Source organism: Lemur catta, chromosome 18, assembly GCF_020740605.2.
Source record: "Lemur catta isolate mLemCat1 chromosome 18, mLemCat1.pri, whole genome shotgun sequence".
Lineage (NCBI taxonomy): Eukaryota > Metazoa > Chordata > Mammalia > Primates > Lemuridae > Lemur > Lemur catta.
Window position 1 is genome coordinate 38889987 of NC_059145.1, and position 21010 is coordinate 38910996.

Sequence of the window (21010 nt, forward strand, 5' to 3'; positions counted from 1 at the left end):
CTCTCGGGCATAGGGTGAAGAGGCTGTTGATTGGGGATAGCCTCAGTAGGGGGCGGGTTCTTTAGCATCCTGGTTACTATGACGCCCGGCCCCCGCCCCCTCGGCTGGCCGCCATCTTGTTGTTGATCCGTACCCAGTGGGCAGCGCCGGGAGCTGTACCGAGCGGCCGGTGAGGGGCCGCTGCTGCGGGGTTCAGCCACCTGCGCTGCCTGCCAGGGGGCGGGCCGAAACCTGGAGGCCCAGGGGGCCCAGCTCCCGTGGGGAGCCGTGGGCGCCCGCTGCCCAGGCCAGGCCGGTGAGTTGACAGGAGCCGGGCCGAAAGACCGGCCTGACGTCTGCGAGAAGGGCGACGGCGGGTGCGGGATTGGAGTGGGCGCGCGTGGGGCTGGGGCTTCGGCCGAGCATCGCTGAACATCCTTCGAGCGTCTTGACCGGCCGCTCGCCCGCCGAGCCTTATAGCTGTTGGCACCAAAGCCGAGGGACAGTCCGGGTGGAGGTCGGAGAGCCTGGTGCCTGAGGGCTGGCCGGCAGAGTAGCGGGAAACCAATTTCTGTGACCGAAGCCCCGGGCTCCGCCGACCTGGAGCGCTGAAGCGTGTCCGGTGCCAGCCTGATGCTCTCCTGGGCTGTGTTGTTCCTGGGTGGGAAATACGCTTACCTCTTTCTTCGATGTCGCCCGTGCGAGTGATTTTCAGACCGCTAGAGACTAAGACTAGATGAAGCAGGCCAAAGCCCCCTCAAGCCAGGCAGGTCGGTGTCATGGCCCTGTAATTCTGGCAGAGTGAAGACCCTTTGCCTGGCTCCTTACTCCTGAGACCGGTTCGAAAGCTCACGTGCTCCTCGGAGCTCACCATTTGCTTCCTCCTGAAGAGCCGGTTAAATGTCCATAATACCTGAATTTTATTTTGGAACATATTTTCTTTGGTTCTTGACTACCACTTTTTGGTGAGTAGTAATGTCTTACTTTTTTTGCTTTAAGAGAAAGTGAATACTATGGTGATGACTTGATTAATTTTATCTCCTAAAGAGATATTCCGCCAGTTTATCAAGAGACAAAGGAAATTTAGGAGTGTTAGGATCGGAGAAGGAAATAAGGCTTGTTTTTGTTGTGGATGATATTGAGCTGCCAAATTCACTTTTTTTTTTTTTTTTTTGAGATAGGGTCTCACTCTGTCTCCTGGGCTAGAATGCAGTGGCGTCATCATAGCTCACTACAGCCTCAGACTCCTGGGCTCAAGCAGTTCTCCTGTCTCAGCCTCCCAAGTAGCTGAGACTGTAGGCGTGCACCACCACGACCAGCTAATTTTTCTATTTTTTTGTAGAGACGGGGTCTCCCTTTTGCTCAGGCTGGTCTCAAATTCCTGGCGTCAAGCAGTCCTCCCGCCTCGCCTTCCAAAATGCAAGAATTACAGGATTGAGCCACCATGCCCACCTAAATTCACTTTTAACAGTAGTAAATGTATCTTGCTTAATGAAAACAGACAGTCAGACCCCTTTCCTGTGAGGGTAGGAGGGTTGGAGATCCTGGGCAGAATGTTCAGGTCTAGGAAGAGTTCTGAGTGCTCCAGAAGACATTCTCTTTACCTATGTTCCCTTGGGTTCTCTACACAGCCATCTTTTATGTGGTGGTAACAAGCCTGCATGAGATGACTAAGAAGTCAAGCAGCGCTACTTTGTGCACTTCTGTTAGGATCTTGTCACTTCTGAATTTTTAATTTTGAAAGAAACTAGTTCCTTGGTCAAGAGGAGATCTTTTTGGAAAGCAGATGCCAAAACCAGAGGAGGCTGGCAGCTTGTTGCTGTTTGCGTGAGATTATGCTGTACTTAATAGAAGAGAGAGAAGTTGAGTAGTCTCTAGTTATTAATTTCATTGCCTTCCCTCAGGCCATTTTTAAAAATCTTTAACGAGTTTTGACATTGGTAAGACCAGTTTCTTCGGCAGTTCTTGAAAATAAAGGAGGGAGATACTAAAATACTAGGAGCTTCTCAAAATTGCCCCAACTTAATCATCCCCCCCTTTTAACAAGTCTTTTAGAAAGTTAAGGCAGCCACAGGGTTAAATTCTTGCTGGTTTTTGTTAAAATAACCCTAAGTTAGGCTCTTATCCTGTTTTGAATATTGGACCTCTTTGAAATGTAGAAGGAGACTCTATCCTTAGCCAAGTTCACAACACTGACTTTTGCATATAATTTTACAGAGTTGAAGGACCTATTAAATCCATCCATTTTATAATTCTATGTTAGAACTGCTATCCTAAGGAAATCAGAATGTCTAAGAACTTTTATTGCCTTTAATGCTTTTACTACTTCGCGAATATTTGTGAGTAGTGGATGGTACTTGATTCAGCATGGTTATTACAGTACTATAATAGTAGTACTTCTGTGTTGGGCTTTTTTTTTTTTTGAGTCAGAATCTTGCTCTGACACCCAGGGTACAGTGCAGTGATATCATTGTAGCTCACTGCAACCTCAAACTTCTGGTCTCAGACTATCCTCCTGCCTTAGCCTCCTGACTACAGGTGTGTGCCATGACACCTAGCTAATTTTTCTATTTTTAGTAGAGATGGGGGTCTCCCTCTTTCTCAGGCTGGTCTCCAACTCCTGAGCTCAAGCGATCCTCCCGCCTCAGCCTCCCAGAGTGCTAGGATTTTTTTTTTTTTTTAATTTAAAAAGATTTTACCTGGAGCCACGCCCAAGAAGCCTTGAGCAAGTGGACACCAGAATGCTAGGATTATAGGCATGAGCCACTTCGCCTGGCCTGCATTGGGCATTTTTACGTGCAGATGAATGAGGCTGTTGTTATAATGGCAGACTCTCCATCCACTTTAATTTCTTTGTCTTTGTATAATTCACGTGTAAACTCAGCACTTTCAACACACTTCATAGACTATGGAGATCCTACGCTGAAGTCAGGAACTGCTGCAGGCCTATGGGATAAGATCTGATGTCCTAATGTGGCATTCAGGGTGCTTATTGCCCAGCTGGCTCCAGCTCACCTCTCCAGGGTTTATCCTAATCCCCACTAACCAAATGGTTTCCTAAACATTCCATACATATTATTTCTCTATACAAATCCTCTCACTGCTGAATCCAGTGACCTTTGCCCCTACTTGGGTTGCCCTTTTCCTTAAGTTTCACTATTTTTTCCTCTGGAGTGCAGTTCAGTTTCTGCCTACCTTCTTTATAAAATGCCCCTAAAACATTCCAGCTCCTGGGGATATACTTCACACCTTCTGAACTGCAGTAGCATTATTGCCCTTAAGTAAAAAACAAACTAGTATTTGCTCTTTTAAGAATAGTTTTTTGTTCTGGTAGGACCCAATTCCTTTCTGACAGGGACTGTATTTTATACCTTTTTGTGTTTTAAAAGCACCTGCAAGTAGTAGATGAGGACTAAATATTTATAAAGATGTACTACATTTGTCTGCATTGGAAACACCTGTAATTAAACAGGGAACGGAAGGGAGTGGGCAAATAGAAATGGGGTTTTGGTGGCCATGAATTTCCACCTTCTACTCTGCCTAAAGTGCTTGTACATGTTGACTCTAGTGTCTTATGGAGGCAGGCCCATCCTCAGAGTTGCAGAACTTGCTCAAAGGGCAGAACTCAGACCTGAAAACAGAAAGTAATTGCACATTTCAGAAGGGGCTGTGTGAGCCATCTTCCTTCCTGGCTAAAATGCCAGTTTTGACTTGGAAAACATGGTTGGTGAATATGAACATTATGGCACTGGGTGCCGGTATTCTTAGGTCCTTTTCTTCATTGATTCTTGATCTCTCTGGCACCTTGGGCTGCTGTAAATAGTAGTATTTGCTGCCTGCCCTCTTCTCCATGCTTGCCTGACACTGTAAGGAGCAGTAATGGACAGAGTTGGTGAAAGGCTGCACGGTGCATTTTTGTCTCTGACTTGGAGCAAGGAAGCAGTCAGGCATTTTGTGTCTTTGTGGTACTGGGTCTGTGCTTTTGCACTGCTTTTAAATATAGATTTTCATTTCTCCTACCACAGCAGGATTTGAGCAGTGGATTCTGGGTAGAATAACCTAAGACATCTTGGTTCTTTTATGGAAGATAATAGATCAGGTCTCTCATGTGTGCTGCTGTGGCTTGAAGTTACATTTATGTAGAAAACATTACAAGTGAGTTTTGATGGGAACACATGTTCTCTTCAGTGCTGGATCCTCGTCAGGGACTTTGTTTTGTTGAGTGCCTGCATAATCTGCTTTTGATCTCTTCCATAAAAGTTTTATTTGTGGGTTTTGCTCATTTATTCCAGTCCCCTCATTGTACAAAAGGAGGGCAGGCTAGGGGAGCAGGTCTAGGACTGGATTCTTTTCAAGTGTAAAATTTGATGTCAGTAAATAAGAGCACCTTGAAGTTCATAAAAATCTGGGTGTATTATGATTGAATGAACAATTATCAAACAATTTATTCTGTAATCAAGTCAGATAATGACAAATGTAAATAGGGATGTGGAGAAATTGGAGCCTTCATATACTACTAATGGGAATGTAAAATGGGCCACTTTGGAAAACAGCCTGGGAATTCTTTAAGTGGTTAAACATAGAGTTACCATATGACCCAACAGTCCCTCTCCTAGTTATCTACCCAAGATAAATGAAAATAAATATCCACACAAAAACTTGTGCATGAATGTTTATAGCAGCATTATTTATAATAGCCAAAGAGTGAGGCAACTCAAATCTCCATCAACTGATAAACAGATAAATAAAATGTGGTATATACATACAGCAGAACATTATTCTACAATAAAAAGGAATGAAGTACTGATACATGCCACAACATGGATGAACCTCAGAAACATTATATTAAGTGAAAGAAGTCAGGCACAAAAGTCTACATTTATATGACATACCCAGAATAGGAAATTCTAGAGTCAGAAAGTGGATTAGTGGTTGCTTAGGGATGGGGGTGGTTGGGGGATAGGGAAGTGATAGCGAAAGGGTATGGGATTTCCTGAGGTGGTGAGAGCACCAAATCCTAACCACCTGACCACCAGGGAACTTTGAGGTGGTGAAAATGTTCTGAAATTGTGGCGATGGTTGCACATTCCTGTGGATATACTAAAAACCATTGAATTGTACATTTTAATGGGTGAATTGTATGATGTATCATATCAATAAAGCTGTTATTTAAAAACTTATATAAGTAATACATATTCACTAGTAAAAAATATGAGTAGACAAGAAGAAATAAAAATAAAGGCTCATCTGTAACTTTACTGTTAGTGTTTAAGTGTGTAACCAGACTTCTTATGTCATAACTTTTACAAAATTGGGATTATGCTGTACATCCTGATTTGTACCGTTTTGTAGCCAGCAAGATATTCTAAACATCTGTGTTGGTAAAATGTGCATTCACCTCAGAGGCCAGTTGGCAGTGAATGAGAGAAGCAGGAGTGAGTAAGGGCATTGGGGAGTGGTGGGAACCAGGGTGAGCTAGAGAGCACAGGCCCTATCTAAAGGGTAAGTGTTGCTCAGTTTAAGACAATTGTTGTGTTGCCAGATCCTATGATTTTTTTTAAAAGAGAACCAGAAATTTGGATTTTAATGTGAAACTTCCTGATTTTTAAAAATTAAAAAGTATTTTTGAGACAGGGTCCCACCGTGTTGCCCAGTTTGGTCTTGAATTCCTGGGTTCAAATGATCCTCCCACCTCAACCTCCTGAGTTACTTTGACTATAGGCATGTGCTACCACGCCTGGCTAATTTTTTTTTTTTTTTTTTGAGACAGAGTCTTGCTCTGTTGCCCGGGCTAGAGTGCCGTGGCGTCAGCCCAGCTCACAGCAACCTCAAACTCCTGGGCTCAAGCGATCCTACTGCCTCAGCCTCCCGAGTAGCTGGGACTACAGACATGCGCCACCATGCTCGGATAATTTTTTATATATATATAGTTTTAGTTGTCCAGATAATTTATTTCTGTTTTTAGTAGAGATGGAGTCTTGCTCTTGCTCTTGCTCAGGCTGGTCTCGAACTCCTGACCTTGAGCTATCCACCTCCTCGGCCTCCCAGAGTGCTAGGATTACAGGCGTGAGCCACCACGCCCGGCCTAATTTTTTTAATTTTTTGGAGACAGGCGTCTTACTATTTTGCCCAGGCTGGTCTCAGACTCCTGACCTCAAGCAATCCTCCCACCTCGGCCTACCAGAGTGTTAGGATTACTGGGATGAGCCACCACACCCTGCATTTTTGTTGATTTTGATGTTTAAACTGGCCTCTAAATTTAGTGTTGAAGTGTTGTCTGGTGTTCTAAGCACATGAAGGCTATGATGTGTCTTAGAAAGAAAATAGGTGTGTTAGGTAAGTTTTCTTCAGGCATGAATTGTAGTGCTGTTGGCTGTGAGTTCAGTGTTAATAAATCAGTAATATATATTAAGAAGTCTTTATTTTTTTTATTCTTTTCATTTTTTGAGGTGGAGTCTTGCTCTGTCACCTGGGCCAGAGTGCTGTGGTATCAGCCTAGCTCACAGCAACCTCAAACTCCTGGACTCAAGCAATTCTCCTGCCTCAGCCTCCCAAGTAGCTGAGATTACAGGTGCCCGCCACCATGCCCAGCTAGTTCTATTTTTAGTACCTCATGCTCCAGCTGGTCTCAAACTCCTGACCTTAAGTGATCCTCCCGCCTCAGCCTCCCAGAGTGCTAGGATTACAGGCGAGAGCCACTGTGCCTGGCCAATAAGGTGTCTTTAAGCAGAAGCATACATAAAAGATTTTATATTATATGTATGCAGATCTAGAAGGTTATGTATCGATTGGTTGATGAAAATATTGTGGCCAGAGGCTCACAGGAACTTCCACTGATTGTATGTAACCCAGTGTACACAGTGACTTTATGGAACATAACTATCATCAGTATTGAGAATTGACTGTATAGTCTTTTGTGTCAAAGAGCTCTAGCTAAGTGTTCTAGATACCAATTTCTGGGAGCCACAGGCAGTGCTTTTGGTGATGAGTATTCATCCCTTAAATTCCCCTCCTATTAAAGGTCATTTCCACAGGTTGCCTATTATGTGTATCTCAGCCTGGAATATTTATTTCTGTTTCTCCACTGATTTCTTGGGCCGGTGTTCAGTGATTAGTTTCTTTGTAGCCAAGAACTTGGTTATCAGAACCTTCTTAAAGCTTCCCACATCTCTTCAGGAATTAAATGATTCTTATGGAGCTGGTAAGATGATACTTTTTGGATAAGGTAGGTTGGGGATTTAAGAGGAATGAAACTGACATAGGAATTGGTTGAAGTAAGAAAATTGTTCTTTAAGTACTGTGTCTTTTGAAGGCATTTTAGTAAAGTATTTGTGTCTATATTTTACTTATAGTTTGTTAGAAGAGAAGCAATATGTAATATTCCTCATGCTTGATTGGAATCTTTAGTTCCTGGTCTGTGTGTTTTTCTTTTAAATAAGTGGATGAAAGAAGGAATTTTTGTTTTATCAGCCCTATGAGACAAGTAGTGGTACACTCATTTTACACAGGAGGAAACTGAGATTAAGATATTCAGTCCACACAGCCAGAGAGTATTAGTTTTCAGACAATGCCTGTGCCTTGTAAGATAGACAGGCTCTGCCTTCCAGTGTTAGTTTAAGCACAGATTTTCCCCGCCTCAAATGATTAGTTTGCTGTGTTAAATTTTTATTTTCTTTTTGAATGACTCTTATTGAGGTATAAAATTGGTATGAAATGCATAAAATTTGGTGATTTTTTTCACATATGTATGCACCTATGTAATAACCACCAAGATAAAAGTTAGAAAAATTGAATAATTCTTTTGTAAGATAGGTTTTATTTTTTAGAGCAGTTTTAGGTTCACAGCAAAGTTGAATGGAAGGTACAGAGAGTTCCATATACCCCCTGCCCTGACACATGCATAGCCTCTCCCACTATCAACATCTCACACCAGATTTATTATAATTGATAAACATACATTGACAAGTCATTATCACCCGAAGTCCATAGTTCACATTAGGGTTCACTTTTGGTATTGTACATTTTTTGGCGTCTGGCAAATGTGTAGTTACATGTGATTACATGTGTCCATCATAGTATGATGTAGAATGGTTTCACTGCCCTAAAAATCTTCTGTGCTCCACCTATTTATCTTTCCCTTCCTCCTACTCCCTGGCAACCACTCATCTTTTTATCATCTCCAAAATTTTTTTTTTTTTGTTTGTTTGTTTTTAAGAAACAGGGTGGCTTTGTTCTGTTGCCCAGGCTGGAGTGCAGTGGCGTTATCGTAGCTCAGTTGCAGCCTTGAACTCCTTAGTTTAAGCGATCCTCCCGCCTCACCCTCCTAGGTAGTTGGGACTATAGGTACGTGCCACTATGCTCAGCTATTTTTAAATTTTTAAATTTTGCTTGTAGAGATGGGGTCTCGTTGTGTTGCCCAGGGGGGTCTTATACCCCTGGCTTCATGCAATTCTCCCACTTTGGCTTTCCAAAGTGCTGGGATTTTAGGCTTGAGCCACCACACCTGGCCCATCTCCATAGTTTTGCCTTTTCCAGAATGATATACAGTTGGAATCGTACAGTATGTAGCCTTTTTAGATTGACTGCTTTCACTTAGTAATAAGTAACATGCAGTTAAGGTTTCTCCTTGTCTTTTCATAGCTTGATAGCTCATTTATTTTTAGCACTGAATAATATTTCATTTTCTGTACTACAGTTTATCCATCTGCCTATTGAGGACATCTTGGTTGCTTCCCAGTCTTGACAATTATGAATAAAGCTGCTCTAACCATCTATGTAACTGTGTTTTGTACAAAATAGATTTCGATGTTTGTGTTTTCCTTAGAATGAAAAACTCTTCTTATTATTTATTTTTTAAAAGGACAACTCTTTTTAAAGAACATTAATGTGGCATTTTATATTTGTCGTGAATTTAGATGGACTTTAGATTCAGAACTTATTACAAGGAGGGCCAGATACAATTTTCTTCATTTTCTGCTTTAGCTTCCATCTGCTTATCTTCTGTGTGCTTTAGTTTCTTCATCTGTTAAATGTAGGCAACTTTTCTTTTCCTTTAAAACAGCTTCACACCCTTGCATGATACCTGGAAAATTGGGCTCTGAGTAGGTAATCATTTTACCTGAGAAAATGTAATCTATGCTGTTGAGCAAATCTGGTTGCTAGCTTGTGGCCCTTACTGAAATACTGGCCCATGTGGGCTGCTGAGAGCCTACATCTTGGAACTGTTTGTAAAATGTCTTGGTAAATGAAGTTTCTGTGGTAAAAATCTTTATCAAGAATCTGAGGTGGGGTGCAGTGGCTCACACCTATAATCCTAGCACTCTGGGAGGCTGAGACAGGAGGATCCCTTGGGCTCAGGAGTTCGAGACCAGCCTGAGCAAGAGTGAGACCCCGTCTCTACTAAAAACAGAGAAAATTAGCTGGGCATGGTGGTGCACTTCTGTAGTCCCAGCTACTCGGGAGGCTGAGGCAGGAGGATTGCTTGAGCCCAGGAGTTGGAGATTGCTGTGAGCTAGGCTGATGCCATGGCACTCTAGCCCAGGCAACAGAGCAAGACTCTGTTTCAGGAAAAAAAAAAAAAAAGAATCTGAGGGTTTATAAGAAAACACCAGCAAAGAATCATGAAGTATCATGAGTTCCTTTTAGGTAAAAGCACTTAGGGGTGATTAAAAACAAATCAAAACCAACTCTCCTTTAAGAATTTTATCTTTTTAAGTATAAAACTATAGTTGGGGTCATACCTATTGAATAGAGCAGGTAAGTTTTCTAGTCTTCATACAACCTGAAATTAGGCTAAAATCCTTCATTAGAGAGTGTTCAGATAATTGGTTCTTTAATCATTCATTTGACTTAGTAAACCATAAAAGCCAGACAAGGGCCTTTGCTTCTCCTCTCTGCTCATTCGGAACCCTTTGGGAGTAGTAGTACTTTTTGGTCCTTGCAACCAATCTGATTGCTATGTCCGCTGAAGACTATGTGAGTGGCCCTGGTATACTGGCAGTCTTTGCTGCAGTTTATTCTCATATCAATAATTTTGTTTTCATATATTATTACTTCAGCTTTTCCTTGTAAAAAAATTGGAATTTTGTCTTAAATATCGTCAGTGGAGCCCCACAGAGGCCTTGTATCTGAATTATTGCATTGTCCTGGTGGTTGAAGTTAAGCCAACAAGTTTGCCCCCCGGCCAGTGTAGAGCATTGGAGAGGGTGATAGACCTTCTCTTTCGAGTTGGCTTATAAATTGGTTTTTTCTTTTTTCTTGAGACAGTCTCGTTCTGTTGGCCCAGATAGAGTGCAGTGGCATCATCATAGCTCACTGCAACCTCCAGCTCTTGGGCTCAAGCAATCCTCCTGCATCAGCCTCCTCAGTAGCTGGGACTATAGGCACATGCCACCATGCCCAGCTAATTTTTTCTATTTTTGGTAGAGATGGGGTCTTGCTCTTGCTGAGGCTGGTCTCAAACTCCTGACCTCAAACTCCTTCCACCTCAGCCTCCCAGAGTTGTAGGATTACAGGTGTGAGTCATCGCACCAGCCCTATAAGTTAGTTTTGTAATGCAAGTAACCACTACTGGGTTTAGATGGGTTTTTTTCCTCTTAATTTATTGCCTAAGGAAAAATTTTCAACCTCTCTTCTCAGAACATTTTCTCCTGACCATGGACATTGATGCTGGTTGTCAGCACTGAGTATTTACTGAGTATTACAAAATTATATGAGCACCCTTGAAAACATTGGAGCTATAATGTGAAGGTTACTAGGATACCGTTCTTTCTGTAGGTGGGATAGTTACAGAATCTTGAACATTTTTTAGAATGTGGGGACTTCGGCAATTGTTGTATTTAGGTTTTAGATGATGACCAAAGTTGTACAGAGAGTAAATTATTAATACTTTCTTAAGGACACACTGTAGGTTCACCGCAAGCCTGGTTTGAAACTGGCATCCTGACCATTCATTCTCGCTTCTCACACCCTGTGGCCTTGGTTTTCTGTAGTGTGAGGGAGCATGGAGAGTGTTGTCTCTAGTGTCTGAAAGGTTTGTCACATCATTTTGCAAAGGCAGTAAACTGTCTGAGGAAATCATCCTACAAGTGTACTACCAAGAGTGCTAACCTCACTCAGCTCTGCACTGAGTGATGCTTGCCTCTTCACGCTAGACTGAAAAGACATCTTGGTGTTCTCATAGGAACTAGGCAAGGAATGTGAATGCTGATGTTTTTAGTACATACTTTCTGGCTGTGCCACCTTAAGTGAGTCAGCTGACTTCTCTTTCTACTACTTGTAATATTGGATTCATGATACCTACTTTTTCTGCCTCAGAGTTGATCAGATAGAAGAGAAGCTTGTTAGGTGGTTAACATATGTCTTGCTTTAGTTTTTCAAAACTATTTTGGGAATGGTTTGGTTTGACTGTTACAGTCTTACCTGCTCCAATCTGCTCCACACTGTGGCCCTTGCAAATCTCAGCTCTTGACCTTCTGTTAAAGCTGTTCAGTGACTTCCTAGTCCTCTCAGAGTAAGGACTCCTGATTCTGGTAGATGAGACACTTCACCATCTGGCTTTTATCAATCTCTCTAATTGTGTCTCTTGACCCTTCAGCTTCATATGTTTCAGGTGATGATCACTCTTTCCCCTCTGAGCCTTTGCCCATGTTCTTATTTTTGGTTTCTGTTTTCTCCCCTCTTTCAGATCTCAAATTAGATTCTGTACCCTTTAAGAAGCCTTTCCTAACCCTTGTTGTCCTTCTTGGTTGATGGCCACTCCTGATACAGAGTACATTTTTTTTTTTTTTTTTTGAGACATTGTCTCGCTTTGTTGCTCGGGCTAGAGTGCTGTGGCGTCAGCCTAGCTCACAGCAACCTCAAACTCCTGGGCTTAAGAGATCCTGCTGCCTCAGCCTCCCGAGTAGCTGGGACTACAGGCATGCGCCACCATGCCCAGCTAATTTTTTCTATATATATATTTTTTAGTTGGCCAGATAATTTCTTTCTATTTTTAGTAGTGATGGGGTCTCGCTCTTACTCAGGCTGGTCTTGAACTCCTAACCTTGAGCGATCCACCTGCCTCAGCCTCCCAGAGTGCAGGATTATAGGCGTGAGCCACCACACCTGGCCCCCAGAGTACATTGTTAATTGTACCATTTACCATATACTGTATTAAAATTGCTTATTTATGTCTCATCTTTACTTGCCTTGCACTGTGACTTTCAGTTCTCTAAAGGCAGAAACTGTGTTCGTCTTATTAGTACAATATTTGTTCTATAGGGCTTCTTATTTATTGTGGACACTCAATATGTATTTGATGATATAAATACTTTTAAAAAGGTTTGTTTTTTTTTTTTTGCAGATTTTATTCTGATGTTCCCTGATTGATTTGGAGAATTTATAGTTGCTATTTGGACAAAAAATTGGTTTGGTGGTGAGTAATGTGAAATTTATTTATAAATATTTCTGTTCAACGGGAAGATGTGTGGGTCAGGGCTAAGCAGCACACTAGATATTTCAGGCAAGTACAGAATGTACATAGGCTATTTTGGTTCACTATTTTTGGTATTCTTCATGGAGACAATGCTGCAAAAATTAAAGTGAGTTCATTAGTATAGAAAATATAGTAAATATTAAGTTTCTTGTCTGGGTGCAGCGGCTCACGCCTATAATCCCAGCACTTTGGGAGGCTGAGGCAAGAGGATTGCTTGAGGCAGGAGTTTGAGAGCAACATGGACAACATATTGAAACACTGTCTCAAAAAAAAAAAAAAAAAATTAGCTGAGTTTGGTGGCATGTGCTTCGAGTTAGAGGCTTCAGTGAGCTATGATTTTTTTTTTTTTTTTGGAGACAGAGTCTCACTGTGTTGCCCGGGGTAGAGTGCCATGGCATCAGCCTAGCTCACAGCAACCTCAAACTCCTGGGCTCAAGCAATCCTTCTGCCTCAGCCTCCCGAGTAGCTGGGACTACAGGCAGGTGCCACCATGCCCGGCTAATTTTTCTACATATATTTTTAGCTGTCCATATAATTTCTTTCTATTTTTAGTAGAGATGGGGGTCTCGCTCTTGCTCAGGCTGGTCTCGAACTCCTGAACTCAAACAATCCTTCTGCCTCAGCCTCCCGAGTAGCTGGGACTACAGGCATGTGCCACCATGCCCGGCTAATTTTTCTACATATATTTTTAGCTGTCCATATAATTTCTTTCTATTTTTAGTAGAGATGGGGGTCTCGCTCTTGCTCAGGCTGGTCTCGAACTCCTGAACTCAAACAATCCTCCTGCCTCAGCCTCCCGAGTAGCTGGGACTACAGGCATGCGCCACCATGCCCGGCTAATTTTTCTACATATGTTTTTAGCTGTCCATATAATTTTTTTCTATTTTTAGTAGAGATTGGGGTCTCGCTCTTGCTCAGGCTGGTCTCGAACTCCTGAGCTCAAACAATCTGCCTGCCTCAGCCTCCCAGAGTGCTAGGATTATAGGCGTGAGCCACCACACCTGGCCACTGAGCTATGGTTGACCCACTGCACTCCAGCCTGGGTGATAGAGTGAGATTTTTCTCTAAAAAAAAAGTGTCTTCTCTGTTTGGGAAGATATATTATAAAATATTAATATGTGGTTGTATTAGGTATTTCACGAGTATCTCCAAAGAATATTTGCTGACTTTGGCCTCAGAGAGCCAAGCGTTAAGTTTGAGTGACTTCGTGAAACAGAGTGTACCAGGCCACTTGGACCTTAAGCATGTTAACTTGGCTGTTTACACTATTACTTTTCGTTGGTAGAATTGGGATTATATAAAGAATTATTACCTATAACAGAGACTGAAGTAATGAGGGATTGGCTAGTCAGAAGTAAAACTCTCAAGAATATAGGAAGACTATATAAAGGAGCAGCTACTACCCCTAGGGCTGATACAGAGTACTCAAGGAAGACATCTTCCCAGGGCTGAGATTTATACTTTGTTGGAGGGGAGGGCATGGTCATGCCTAACTAGATGGCAAAGAAATAATTGTTGTGCCATGCTGGCAGAACATGCTGGAAATCAACCCTCCAGAACTTGCTGGAAATCTACCCTCTGGGATGGTGGAGAAAGCCATTTACAAGAAGGAGTTTTGCTGAGGGCACTCTGCCATGAAACCGCTTGAGTGAGTTGTTGGAGAAAGCCAGTCCACTGTGGGAGTTAGTTAGCAGTGTCTGGACACCAGGGGAGCTGACTGGGTAGTGGGGGCCTGGTGAGAGGAGCATAATGGGAACTAGGAAGAAAAGCTTCTTCCTTTTGCACTGTTTCTCCAGTATCCTCTGCTGAAAAAGCTTAACATCAGCTGGCAAAGGAAAAATATTTAATGCGCTCGTCTCCATTTTTGCAGAGCGGGCAACGAAGGATGGTTTTGGTGCTAAGAGGCAATATGTTGATAACTGGCAAACTGCTGTTAGAGTTATGTGAACAACTTAATTTAATAAACATTTTTTTTCAACAGGATACTCTTGGTTATTACCACCCTGTGTTTTAAATTTGTTTTCTTTAATATAGGGGTTGATTTAAACTACCATTTAGTACTAGCCAAAGATAACCTCTGCTCTGAGTTTTTTCATGGTAGATCAGTTTGGCCTGTTCTGAAACTTTGTATAAATGGAATCATACTGCATGTACTCTTGTGTAAGGCTTCTTTCACACAGTGTAATGTTTTAATTTTTCCATGCTGTTTCTTTATCAGTAGTTTAAAATAAAAAGGATTTTATTTTTATGTTGTATTTCATTGCATGAACACTATAGTTCGTAATGTGTATCTGGGCTGTTTCCTGTGTTTGCCTAGTAAGTAAATCTTCTCTGAATTTTTTTGTATAAGTTTTAATTTCTCTTGAAGGGAGTAGAATTGCTGGATCATAGGATAGTTATACGTCTAGTTTTATAAGAAACTAACATTTTTTTTCAAAATGGTTGTACCATTTTTATACTCCCACTAATAATGTATGAGAGTTGTGGTCATTCCACATTCTCAGCAACATTTAGTATGTTATCAGTGTTTTTACCTTAACCACTTTTTTTTTTGAGACCCAGTCTCACTCCATTGCCCTTTTAGAGTGCTGTGGCATAATATAGCTTACTGCAACCTCAAACTCCTGGGCTCAAGGGATCCTCCTGCCTCGGCCTCTCAGAGTACTATGGTTATAGGCATGAACCACCATGCCCAGCACTTGTGGTGGTTTTAATTTTCATTTATCTGAAAGTTAATGATGTTGGGCACTTTTTCCTGTACTGAATGGTCTTTGTATGGCTTCCTTTGTGAACTATTTTATTCAAGAATTTTGCCCATTTAAAAAATTCATTTTTTTTTTTTCTTTTTTAAAAAATTTTTATTTTTAGAGACAGTCTTGCTGTGTTACCCAGACTGAACTCAAACTTCTGGGCTCAAGCGATATTCCTGCCTCAGTCTTCTGAGTAGCTGGGATTATAGGCATGCACCAAGTTGCCCAGTGTTTTGTTTTATTTATTTATTTATTTTTTAATTACTGAGTTTTAGGAGCTGTTTATATATTTTGGATACCATTCAGATACATGTTTTGTGAATATTTTAGTCCATGGTGACTTGCCTATTTATTTTCTTATTCGTGTATTTTAAAGATCAGATGTTTTTAATTTTTGTTTTTTTGAGACATGGTCTGGTCTCTGTCGGCCCCCACTAGAATGCAATGGCATCATCTTAGCTCACTGTAACCTCAAACTCCTGGGCTCAAGGGATCCTCCTGCCTCAGTCAGCCCCCTAAGTAGCTGGGACTACAGGCACGTGCCACCACACCCAGTTAATTTTTCTATTTTTTGTAGAGACGGCATCTCACTCTTGTCCAGGCTGGTCTTGAACTCCTGACCTCAAGTGGGCTTCCCACCTCGACTTCCCAAAGTGCTAGGATTACAGGTGTGAGCCACCACGCCTGGCCAGATGTTTTTAATTTTGATGAAGTCTGACTTATCAGTATTTTCTTGTATGGTTTGCTTTCTGTGTCCTGTCTGAGGAATCTTTGCCTACCTCTAAGTCTTGGAGATTTCTAGCAAGTCTTGGTCAGGTAATGTGAATTATACAACTTTATTCTTTATGTTTTCACCTGGAAGTTTTATAATTTTGGCTTTTTACATTTAGATCTCTGATCTACCTTAAATTAATTTTTGTGTATTGTGTGAGATTGGGGTTGAGGTTCATTTTTTTCCCCTAAATGGGTTTCTGTTGTTACAGTACCAGCAACATTTGTTGAAAAGACTCCTGTATTTGTTATCTATTGCTGTGTAACAAATTAAGAATCAGCAGTTTAAAACAGCAATATTTATACCTCAATTTCTGAGGGTTAGGAATTCAGGAGCAGCTTGTCTGGGTGGTTCTGGCTCACAGTCTCTCATGAAGGTGCAGTTAAGATGTCTCCTGAAGGCTTGTCTGGGGCTAGAGGATCTGTTTCCAAGATAATTTACTCACATAGCTATTGGCAGGAGGCCTCAGTTCCTTGTGATACATGCCTCTGCACGTGGCTCTTTTTTTTTTTTTTTTTTTTTTTTTGAGACAGGGTCTCACTCTGTTGCCCAGGCTGGGGTACAGTGGCATGATCATAGCTCACTGTAACCTCAAACTCCTGGACTCAAGGGATCCTCCTGCCTCAGCCTGTTGAGCAGCTGGGGCTACTGGAGTGCTCCACCATGCCTGGCTAATGTTAAATTTTTTTTTTTTTTTTTTTTATAGAGACAGAGTCTTGATGTTGGACAGGCTGGTCTTGAACTGTTGAGTTCAAGCAATCCTCCCACCTCAGCCTCCCAGAGTGCTAGGATTACAAGTGTGAGCCACCACACCTGGCCATCCCTTGTTATTCTTTTAAAGCCTGTGGGATCTGTATTGAGATCCCTTTTTTCATTCCTAATAGTGGTAATTTTTGTCCTTTTTTATTGATCACTTTCTTTGAGGGTTTACCAATTGTATCGATTGTTTTCCAAAAGACTTTTGGCCTTATTCATTCTCTCTTGTTTTTTCTTTTTCCTGTTTTACTGAGTTCTGCTTGTGTCTTTATTATTTCCTTTCTTCTACTTACTTTGGTTTACTTTGTTCTTTTTCTGTCTAAGGAGAACCTTAAGTCATTAATTTTATATGTCTTATACTTCTAAAGCTTTAAAGCTTTAGCTGCATCAGTATAGTATGTACTTTTAAAGTATTCTCTCATACACATTACCTCTCTCTGAGAAGTAGATAAGTAGTCTCAGGTATAATTTATTGGCAGGGAAAATAGGTGAATTGGGATATCAAAGGATACACAACTTGTTAATTGTGGAATTTATGCTTCCTTCCAGGTTGAGTTCCTGGAACATTTTTTGCACAATGTTTCTGACTCCTGGAATCCTGAGAGCTCTACCTGTTCAGGCTGTTTAATTCTTCATGTCACATGAAAGTCAGGAGAAGAAGCTGTGAGAGCAGAGAGGTTTGCAACCTGCTCTTAAGGGAATGACATATCTTTGAAGCCATCTTTCCACTTTTCTAAGTTGGGAAGTTGTTGATGGATTTGTGTGGGTAAAAGTCCCCATCTGTCTGGAACTATGGGTGGTCTATGAGGTACATAGAAATGTTTTTCTAATGTTTAAAGTGCTTAAAAGGCCGGGCGTGGTGGCTCATGCCTGTAATCCTAACACTCTGGGAGGCCCAGGCGGGTGGATGGTTTGAGCTCAGGAGTTCCAGACCAGCCTGAGCAAGAGCGAGACCCCCGTCTCTACTAAAAATAGAAAGAAAATTAGCTGGACAACTAAAAAAAAATATATATAAAATTAGCCGGGCAAGGTGGCAATGCCTGTAGTCCCAGCTACTCAGGAGGCTGAGGCAGAAGGATTGCTTGAGCCCAGGAGTTTGAGGTTGCTGTGAGCTAGGCTGACGCCACGGCACTCTAGCCCGGGCAACAGAGTAAGACTCTGTCTCAAAAAAAAAAAAAAAAAGTTAAAGTGCTTAAAAGTAGTAGTTCTGGTGTTTCACTGGAGGGTTAGAAGATAGCTGCAATCTAATCTGCTTGAAGCAGTCAAACCTGATCACATTTTGTGAGGCATTATACTGGTCATTTACCTCTTCCGTTTACTGGCTTTCCCCACACTCTCTTCTACTTTGCATGTTGCTGATCTGCTTCTGGGTACCTGCTAATAAAATCTGTATCTACGTGATGGATATTCAAATAGATGGTCATTAATGTCCCCCTAGGATTATGTGGTATCTAAAAGGAGGGAATTCTTACAGAGTTTGTGCCCTGAAATCTCCTTACATTGTTTTCTAAATGTCTAACTGCATAAGAAGTTATGCTGCATAGTTCTTGAGGGGGAGAGGTCCAACAGGAAGGCAGGAACATAGGATGCCAGGAGTATGATCCTCGGAGATGAGAACCTGAACTGGCCCCAGCTCCTATGTGGGAGTAGCAGCAGGTTATCTCAAAAGAGTAAAACTCACTGGAGCTATATTTTGTGGTGTGTACCTCACCTTATTCCCCAACTAGAACAGAATACAATTAAATGTCCATTTCTGAAGAATTTGATCATTGGTTACATTTTCAGATAGTCTTCAGAGTAGTGGAGCATCAAGACATTTAAGTGTGTGATTTTACACCCAAAGGAAGAGTCCTCTAGATTGTAGCCATATTTGATTTTTAGCTGTATGTTGTCTTTTGGTACCTCTTTTACAATAGGACAGAATTTAGTGATTTAAAACCCTTTTGGAATTCTGACAGTTTTGTGATGTCATTGAGACACCATGGAAAAACAGGAGCTTATTTCATGGTTACATCGTTCTAAGTTTCTTGTTTTAAGCTAGTCACCATCTTTGATGAGGGATTCTGAATGAAGCCCTCAGATAGTCTAAAAAGGTCAGTGGTGTGACAGAGCTTTGGCTTTACCTCTCCTAGGTGTAAGAAATTTTATTTCAATCTTTTACCTCTAATAGTAGGACACATGTGAATATTACTAGCATAAGGTAGCAGATTTGTACCTGGAATAACCAGTCTTACAGATAATTGAAATTAGGATGAATGACAAGAATTATTGTTCTTTGGTTTCTGTTCTGAAATGGAGCAGATTTTATTCAAAAGATATGAAGGAAAATTCCCCAGTAGGGAGGTATGTACACCTCCCAGTGACCTTAAAGTTTATTTACCTTTGCCTCAGTGGCTTGCCCCAGCTGTGCTCAGGTTCTTTTTTAGTTGAGCTACAATAGGATAAAGGTAAAGAAAAGGAACCAGAGTTTACCAATCATGCCAGAAACCTAGGTTATGAGAACAGGCCTGGGACCGTCCCTTTGTATCTTTCTTTCAGTTGTGCAGAAGGTTCTTTCTTCAGCTTTGGTCTTCAGTGGGAGTGGTGGTAGGAAATATGGAAGCTCCTCATTCCATATTTTAGCAGTTTAGATAGTCTTATTATGAGTGTTCTGTGGTTTTTTGTTTCTTTTAGGACCACTTCTCCCATCCATCTCCACATGTGCTGTCTAAGTTTGGCCATATTTAGATTCATTTGTAAATGTGCTAGGTGAGACTTAGCTGATTCAGGTATGGTTCCCATGTACTATTTAGTCACAGCACACATAATGCTGTGGTTTCTTGTTACAGCATAATTGTGAGCAGAGAATGTTTAGTATGAGAATAATGGAGCACATTTGTTTCTCCTTTCTTTTGGTGCTTTCTCATTTTTATTTCTCCTATATCACTTTGGACCTCTGTTCTTAAAATTCTGTCCTCAAATACCTTTTTTCCCCCTACTTCTAAGCACAGTTGAGACAGCCATTTTCAAAAAAGTCTTTACTAAAGAAATATATCTGGGGAAGCATAGGTTTCTAATCTTTAGAAACCCAGTAAAAACAGGAAAGAGGTTCACTGGACTCTAGATTCTCTCCTTGTCCTAAATTAAAATTCTCTTCTGGCTGTTCTTTGGACTGGCATATCCAGGCCTCCTGCCAAGTTTTCTTTTTTTCCTTGCTCCCTGTTTGCTCTTAGCCAGGTGGCCATGGTTTCCTCCCCCTGGGATAGGACCCAAGAATCTAAATCCTTCATCTCTTCTCTGGAGACAACAATAGATTCCATTAAGCCTTTTCCCCTTCTTCTCCCAGATTGCTCCAGACCAATGTACACATTTCTGGTTTCTAGATGAAAAGTACCAGTCCCTGGTAGGTTGGAAGGGCAGGCCCAGGTTGGCAGCCCTACATGTGTCAAGAATGTTTCCTGTGTTTCCTCTTGCTCAGAGGAGAGATTTGTGAGCATCTGCTAGAAAAAAATCCATGACGGTTGCGGGAAGGGAAGGAGGGGCATTCTCTCACCCTGATAAGTGTATCTAATCTGTATCAGTACCTACTCTACAGTCTCATATGCAAAGGTAAGAGTGGACTTGACTTTAAGAAAGCATTAGGTTCCCTTGGTTATATGCTTTAGAGAACAAACATGTTTTCATGTTAGTTTTCTGTTGTAGTTTTTTTGTTCATGAATTTAAAGGTCTTTCGGTATCTTTTCCTGTCAGAGTCCATATCAGTGTGTCTTTATTTTTGAAATTAATTAGAAATGAGTTTTCATAGAATCCAGAGCTCTATAACCCAAGCTTTATGTGTTGTTCTTTTCTGTTAGTGACTTATCAGTTTATTGTGTTACTTTTTAGAGTAATGTTGTTATTTTTCCCTTGTACTGTATTAGACCGTAAAAAACAAAACAAAGACACATTTGCCAAAACCAAAACAACTCTTGCCAGAATTTTACTTAGCATTTCTGACTTACCAAGTTTGACTTTAATCTAAAAAAACAAATTTTATGATTTTTTTAAAGGGCATGATACTTTGTCATGATAACTTTTAGTGCTTAAGTGGATATATTTAATTTTAGAGAGGTTAATAGAAATACTGTATTTATAAACCAATTTTTAATGAAATTTTGAAGAAATTTGCTAAAATACCTGTGAAATGCAGAGGTACCAAGGATGCTTCACTTTATAAAAAGATTGCATATCAAACCCATGTGGTTAATCTGAGGCTGTAAAAATATGTTGGCCACAGAATTTGGAATTCTAACTGAGCTG

General features: G+C 41.2%; 1 protein-coding gene across 3 annotated transcripts in view; it reads left to right on the forward strand.

Annotated features, from left to right (window-relative positions):
• Positions 1-114: 114 nt before the first annotated feature.
• Positions 115-21010, forward strand: part of IP6K1 (inositol hexakisphosphate kinase 1) — a 50366-nt gene continuing 29470 nt past the window's right edge. Inside the window, exons 1-3 of one of the 3 annotated variants that reach the window (XM_045530211.1) lie at positions 115-295; positions 12323-12394; positions 17282-17540. The gene's annotated coding sequence lies outside the window, so the exon portion shown is untranslated. The remainder of the gene's footprint in view (positions 296-12322; positions 12395-17281; positions 17541-21010) is intronic. The other 2 variants (XM_045530212.1, XM_045530213.1) reach the window with 2 other exon arrangements.